This window comes from Pongo abelii, chromosome 2 (assembly GCF_028885655.2).
Source record: "Pongo abelii isolate AG06213 chromosome 2, NHGRI_mPonAbe1-v2.0_pri, whole genome shotgun sequence".
Classification (NCBI taxonomy): Eukaryota; Metazoa; Chordata; class Mammalia; order Primates; family Hominidae; genus Pongo; species Pongo abelii.
The window spans coordinates 206753193-206759220 of NC_085928.1; the positions used below are offsets into that span (position 1 = coordinate 206753193).

At 47.8% G+C, this 6028-nt stretch overlaps 1 protein-coding gene across 19 annotated transcripts in view; it reads right to left on the bottom strand.

The window, feature by feature from the left end:
* PCYT1A (phosphate cytidylyltransferase 1A, choline) overlaps positions 1 to 3193 on the bottom strand; it is a 51774-nt gene extending 48581 nt beyond the window's left edge. For 3 of the 19 annotated variants that reach the window (XM_054551044.2, XM_063722630.1, XM_054551045.2), the window contains exon 1: positions 2373 to 2616. The gene's annotated coding sequence lies outside the window, so the exon portion shown is untranslated. Of the gene's footprint in view, positions 1 to 2147; positions 2283 to 2372 lie in introns of those variants that run through there. The other 16 variants (XM_009239684.4, XM_002814445.5, XM_009239681.4 and 13 more) reach the window with 13 other exon arrangements.
* Positions 3194 to 6028: the final 2835 nt, after the last annotated feature.

A 6028-nucleotide genomic window follows, 5' to 3' on the forward strand; every position in this document is an offset into this window, starting at 1 on the left:
GTAAGGCCAGGCGTGGTGGTCACGCCTGTAATCCCAGCACTTTGGGAGACTGAGGCTAGTAGATCACCTAAGGTCGGAAGTTTGAGACCAGCCTGGCCAACATGGTGAAACCCTGTCTCTACTAAAAATACAAAAATTAGCCAGGCATGGTGGCACATGCCTGTAGTCCCAGCTATTCAGGAGGCTGAGGTAGGAGAATCGCTTTGAACCAGGAGGCAGAGGTTGCAGCAAGCTGGGATCGTGCTAGCGCACTGCAGCCTGGGCAACAGAGTGAGACTCTGTCTCAAAAATAAATAAATAAATAAATAAATAAATAAATAAATAAATAAATAAAATAAAAAGGGCTGTAAGAGAGAAGGAAGTAGTAACATTCACTTTAATTTCATCTACATCACTCACAGCCCTAAAGAAAGGGAATGTGTAGGAAATAAAGTCAGCAGCTAAAGCTTCATTTACATTACCCATAGTGTGGTATCACTCCTAGTATGCCAGGCTTGGCCTCCAGTGTACAAATCATTGAATTAGAGAGCTAAGGACATTGAAGTCTCTCCCATGTGGCACTCCAATCACCATTATTGACACTGCGAGTGTCATCATTTTGTCCCCCTTTCTTTCTCATCATGGTCATAGTTTACTGCTATTACTGCACCAAATCCCATTCTCAGTGTCTTTTTACTAGCAATTCTCTGTACTCGCCAAATCACTAAATATCAAGATAAACAGGCTCTGGAGGTCATATCTTCCTTCCTACTTCCATTTTATTGTTGGCAGATTATTTTCTGTCCCTATCTTGAGTTTCCTTCCCAACCCTTGTTCCTACGCTCAAAGCTTCCCGTTCCTCATTAGCAGTTTCTCATACCACAAACCCCTAAATCCTCACTGCCTCTATAAATATCACTGTCCCCTTTTTTTTTTTGAGACAGAGTCTCCCTCTGTCACCCAGGCTGGAGGGCAGTCGCGCAATCTCAGCTCACTGCAACCACCGCCTCCTGGGTTCAAGCAATCCTCCCACCTCAGCCTCCCCGGTAGCTGGGATTTCAGGCATGCGCCACCACACCCGCCCAGTGTCCCTATTTCAGTATAATTTCTGGTTCTCCCAACTGAGATGCCGAGTTTCAGCTCTCACAGCTAGTCACCTCAATTACATTCAGGAAGCCTCCTCCAGTTAGGCCAGGCTAATACAGCCTGTTCCCAATTGCATCTTTGTACTTCCAAACAGTTCCCTATTCATAGAATCATTACATTTTAGAACCAAAAGAAAACTCAGAAATCATCCGGTCCAATGTTTTTCAAACTTTTAAAGTACATTTTGCTTCTTACACACTTTGAGATGTACAAAATCTATTTTACATCATAATCTCATACACACGTAACTCAAACAAATCACATGAAACAATACTTACCCTTACTATGTAAACACACTGAAAGTTTCTATTCTATTCCACTTTTTAAAAGAAAGGTACAGGTTCAGGCCAGGCGCGGTTGCTCACACTTGTAATCCTAGCATTTTGGGAGGCCTGGGCGGGTGGATCACCTGAGGTCAGCAGTTCAAGACCAGCCTGGCCAACATGGAGAAACCCCGTCTCTACTAAAAATACAAAAATTAGCCGGGCGTGGTGGTGGATGCCTGTAATCCCAGCTACTAGGGAGGCTCAGACAGGAGAATCGCTTGAACCAGGGAGGCGGAGGTTGCGGTGAGCTGAGATGGCGCCACTGCGCTCCAGCCTGGGCAACAAGAGCGAAACTGTCTCAAAAAAAGAAAAAGAAAAAAAGTACAGGTTCCATCCACTAAACTGGTTTCACAGCTCAATACTAGGAAGAAACCCATAATGTGGGAGGCATTAAACTAGTCCAAACTTCCCATTCACTGATGAAGAAACTGTAACTCAGTGGTGAGGTTTGTCCGTAAAAATTAAACTCAGGCCTGTCTGTTAAGTTCCAGACCAGTGTTCTCTCCACTAAAGACCTTCTCTGCCCAGTCACAGCCAATCACACCCCGTCCCCAAACACAACCCTACAGCACCACCGCCCATCACGGATCCCACCCTCTTCTCCAAGTCAGCCCCTCGAAGTCACTGTTCTGGGTCGGAGTCCCCTCGCGGCCGCTGCTCGTGTTCCCTTAGGTCAGGGTCCCCCACAGTCACTACCAATCGATCAGAGTCTCCTTGGAGTCCTTGCCCCTTGCTCACAGTCCCTTGCGGTCACTGCCTCATACTTCCTGGGTCCGAGTGCCGTCGCAGCCGCGGCCTCGCGCCCTCCGAGGTCACCGTGTTTCCCATTCACTGCTCCTGGGTCACAGTCCCCTCGCTGTCACTGGCCTTCGGTCACAGTAGCCTCGCTGCCCGTCTCCCACTGCCCTCGCTGTCGCTTACCACTCTTCCTCAGTCACAGTCGCCTCGCGGTCCCAGCCCCACAGTTCGTCCTCTCAAACAGAGACCCAAAGATAGGCGCACACCTGCAGCTCACGCTCCCCCGAGCCCGGTCCGGTCGGATTTCTGGCCGGCGCCTCGTCACTGACTAGGGAAGTTGAGGAGGTTGCGGGGAGACGCCCGGGGAAGGCAGCTGATGGAAGAGCCAGCCGGAAGTCCCGCCTACTTCCCCCACCTCTGTCAATCCGACTGCGACTTCTCCTTGAAAACCACGACTCCTGACATAGTAGTTCCGCCTCCTCAGAGGCCCCGTGGTTGAAGTGACCCAGCAGAAATACCAGAGACCGGAGACGGAATGGCCCAGGCTCAGTCTCCACCCGGAACCGGGGGATGCAGCGAAGACGTCTCCTTGAAGTGGGATACGGATGTGAACCGGCCCAAGGGCTCGCCGGTCCGTCAAGACGCGCTGCCCGGCTGCTCCCGTGTCCCAGCTCGGGCTGTGTCCGCGCAGGCGGGCCTGTGCGCGGAGGTCCTCCCGCTGCACCTCCGCGCCTAGCGCAGCCCGCACCCCCGCACCCGGGCAGCCACCGTGCAGGAGGCCCGGGCGCCTTCAGCGGAGACGCCCCGACCGCGGCTGCCTCTCCGCAGCGTCAGCTTTTACCTACGTGGGGATGGAAGGGGAATTTGCGACCGCCAGCCCAGTCCGCTGAAAACCTGTGGCTGACCCACCCTCTTCCTTTTTCTGACCCACGTTGGCTCAAAAAAAAAAAAAAAAAAATCCCTAGGGATCCACTGGGAGCCAGTTGAGCAGGAGTGGATTAAGACACGTGTCGCAGGGTGTATGGTGGAAAGAAACGTTTTCCTTTGCTAGAATGAACCTTGGAAAGGTTCCCTTTTGATTCCGTAGATGTAAGAGGCTACACAATATTATGGAAGAAGGATGTAAAAAAAAATTTATTATTATTTTTTAGTTACCAACTGGACTGAAGTAAAAGACCTTTTTAACTTATTTACTTATTCTTTTATTTTTTTAAAGACGGAGCCTCGCTCTGTCGCCCGGGCTGGAGTGCAGTGGCGCGATCTCGGCTCACTGCAGCCCCCGCCTCCAGGCTTTAAGGGATTCTCGTGCCTCATCCCGAGTAGCTGGGATTACAGGCAGGCGCCACCACGCCCGGCTAATTTTTGTATTTTTAGTAGAGTCGGAGTTTCACCATGATGGTCAGGCTGGTCTCGAACTCCTGACCTCAAGTGACCTGCCCACCTCGGCTTCCCAAAGTGTTGGGATCACAGGCCACCACACCCAGTCAACTTTTTGTTGTTGTTGTTGTTGTTGCTTTGCTTTTTAAATTTTATTTTATTTTGCTTTTTTTGTCTACATCAAGGGTATCCAATCTTTTGGCTTCCCTGGGGCACATTGGTAGAAGGGGAATTGTCTTGGGCCACATATAAAGTACACTAACAGTAACAATAGCTGATGAGCTTAAAAAAAAAATCGCAAAAAAAAAACCCTCATGTGTTTTAGAAGTTTACAAATGTGTGTTGGGCCGCATGCAAAGCTGTTCTGGGCCGCGGCTTGGACAAGCTTGGTCTACACGCTTAACTTGAAAGTGGCTGAGAAGAAAGAGGATGGGTATAACTGTGCATCTGCTGAGGCGCCTCCAGGGGGAAAAAGGATTTAAATCTGAATTTCAAATATGTCTTTGAACATGGCGGATAGACTAAGGTACCCCAAATAAGGACAGTTAGCTGGAGAAGACACCGAGGCCTCTAGAGGGATCATCACTACAAAAATAGAGTTTAGATAGTAACCAACATCAGAATCTCAGAAAGTCTTAAGGGAGGATCAATTTCATACGACCCTGACAGTGTGGACAAAGAAAATGGATGGGTGTTTAGGCCAATAAGCTATGTAAGACATAGGATGGCAAGAGCTGAGCAAAAACAGTGTGTGAGAAAGATGAAGGCAACAATTCAAAATGTAGGAAAAAGCAGCCAGGCATGCTGGTTCATGCCTGTACTCCCAGCATATTGGGAGACCAAAGCAGGAGGATCACTTGAGGCCAGGAGTTCAAGACTAGCCTGGGCAACATAGCAAGGCCTCATCTCTATAAAAAATAAAATTACTGTTGGGAGGGTGACGTGGGTGGATCACAAGGTCAGGAGTTATAGACCAGCCTGGCCAACATGGTGAAACCCTGCCTCTACTAAAAATACAAAAATTAGCCAGGCATGGGGGCGCATGCCTGTAATCCCAGCTCCTGGGGAGGCTGAGGCAGGAGAATCTCTTGAACCTGGGAGGCTGAGGTTGCAGTGAGCCAAGATGGCGCCACTGCACTCCAGCCTGGGCGACAAAGCGAGACTCTGTCTCAAAAAATAAATAAATAAAATTACTGGCCAGGTGTGGTGGCTCACACCTGTAATCCCAGCACTTTGGGAGGCCAAGGCAGGCAGATCACTTGAGGCCACAAGTTTGAGACCAGCCTGGCCAATGTGGCAAAACCCCATCTGTACAAAAAAAAATACAAAAATTAGGTGGGCATGGTGGTGCCTGCCTGTAATCCCAGCTACTCGGGAGGCAGGAGAATCTCTTGAACCCAGAAGGCAGAGGTTCCAGTGAGCCGAGATCGTACCACTGCACTCCAGCCTGGGCAACAGAGCAACACTCTGTCTCAATAAATAAAAAAATAAACATTTTTTAAAAATAGCCATGTGTGTTGGCATGCCTGTAGTCCCAGCTACTCAGGAGGCTGAGGTGGCAGGATCACTTGAGCCTAACGGTTCAAGGCTGCAGCAAGTTACAGTCCCGCCACTGTGCCCCAGCCTGGGCAACAGAACAAGGCCCATTCTCTGAAAATAAAAATAAATAAATTCAAAAGTTATTTTAAAGATGTAGGAAAAAGCTTTATGCACAAATAAAGCCATGTCTTTATTTTTTATAATAGTGAAAAATCAGAAATAAGCAGACCCTCAATAAGGAACTGGCAAAAATAACAATATGGTATAACCTATTGAAATAAATGCCACTATTAAGTCATGCATCTTAAAATCATAATGCAAATAAAATGACATAAAAACTGTTCATAACATCATGAGAAATGAAAAATGAGGGTACAAAATTAAATGTTTTTTAAACCTTGGAAATAAAAAACATTGGTAGAAAATATACCAAAATTTTTACCATTGGTTATGTTTGAACAATTGAAACGGATTTTCTCCTACTTTTTTCTCTGTGTTCCAAGTGTAACAAGAACATAGTAGGGCCGGGCGCAGTAGTTCACACCTGTAATCCCAACACTTTGGGAAACTGAAATGGACGGATCATGAGGTCAGGAGTTTGAGACCAGCCTGGCCAATACGGTGAAACCCCGTCTCTAGTAAAAATACAAAAATTTGCCGAGCATGGTGGCACTTGCCTGTAGTCCCAGTTACTTGGGAGGCTGAGGCAGAAGAATCGCTTGAACCCAAGAGGCGGAGGTTGCAGTGGGCCGAGATCGTGCCACTGCACTCCAGCCTGGGCGACAGAGACAGACTCTGTCTCAAAAAAAAGAAAGAAAGAAAAGAGAGAGAGAGAGACAGAGAGAAAGAGAGAGGAAGAAAGAAAGAGAACATAGTGTAACAAAATCAAAACATTAAAAATATAAGGCCTAAAACACAACAGA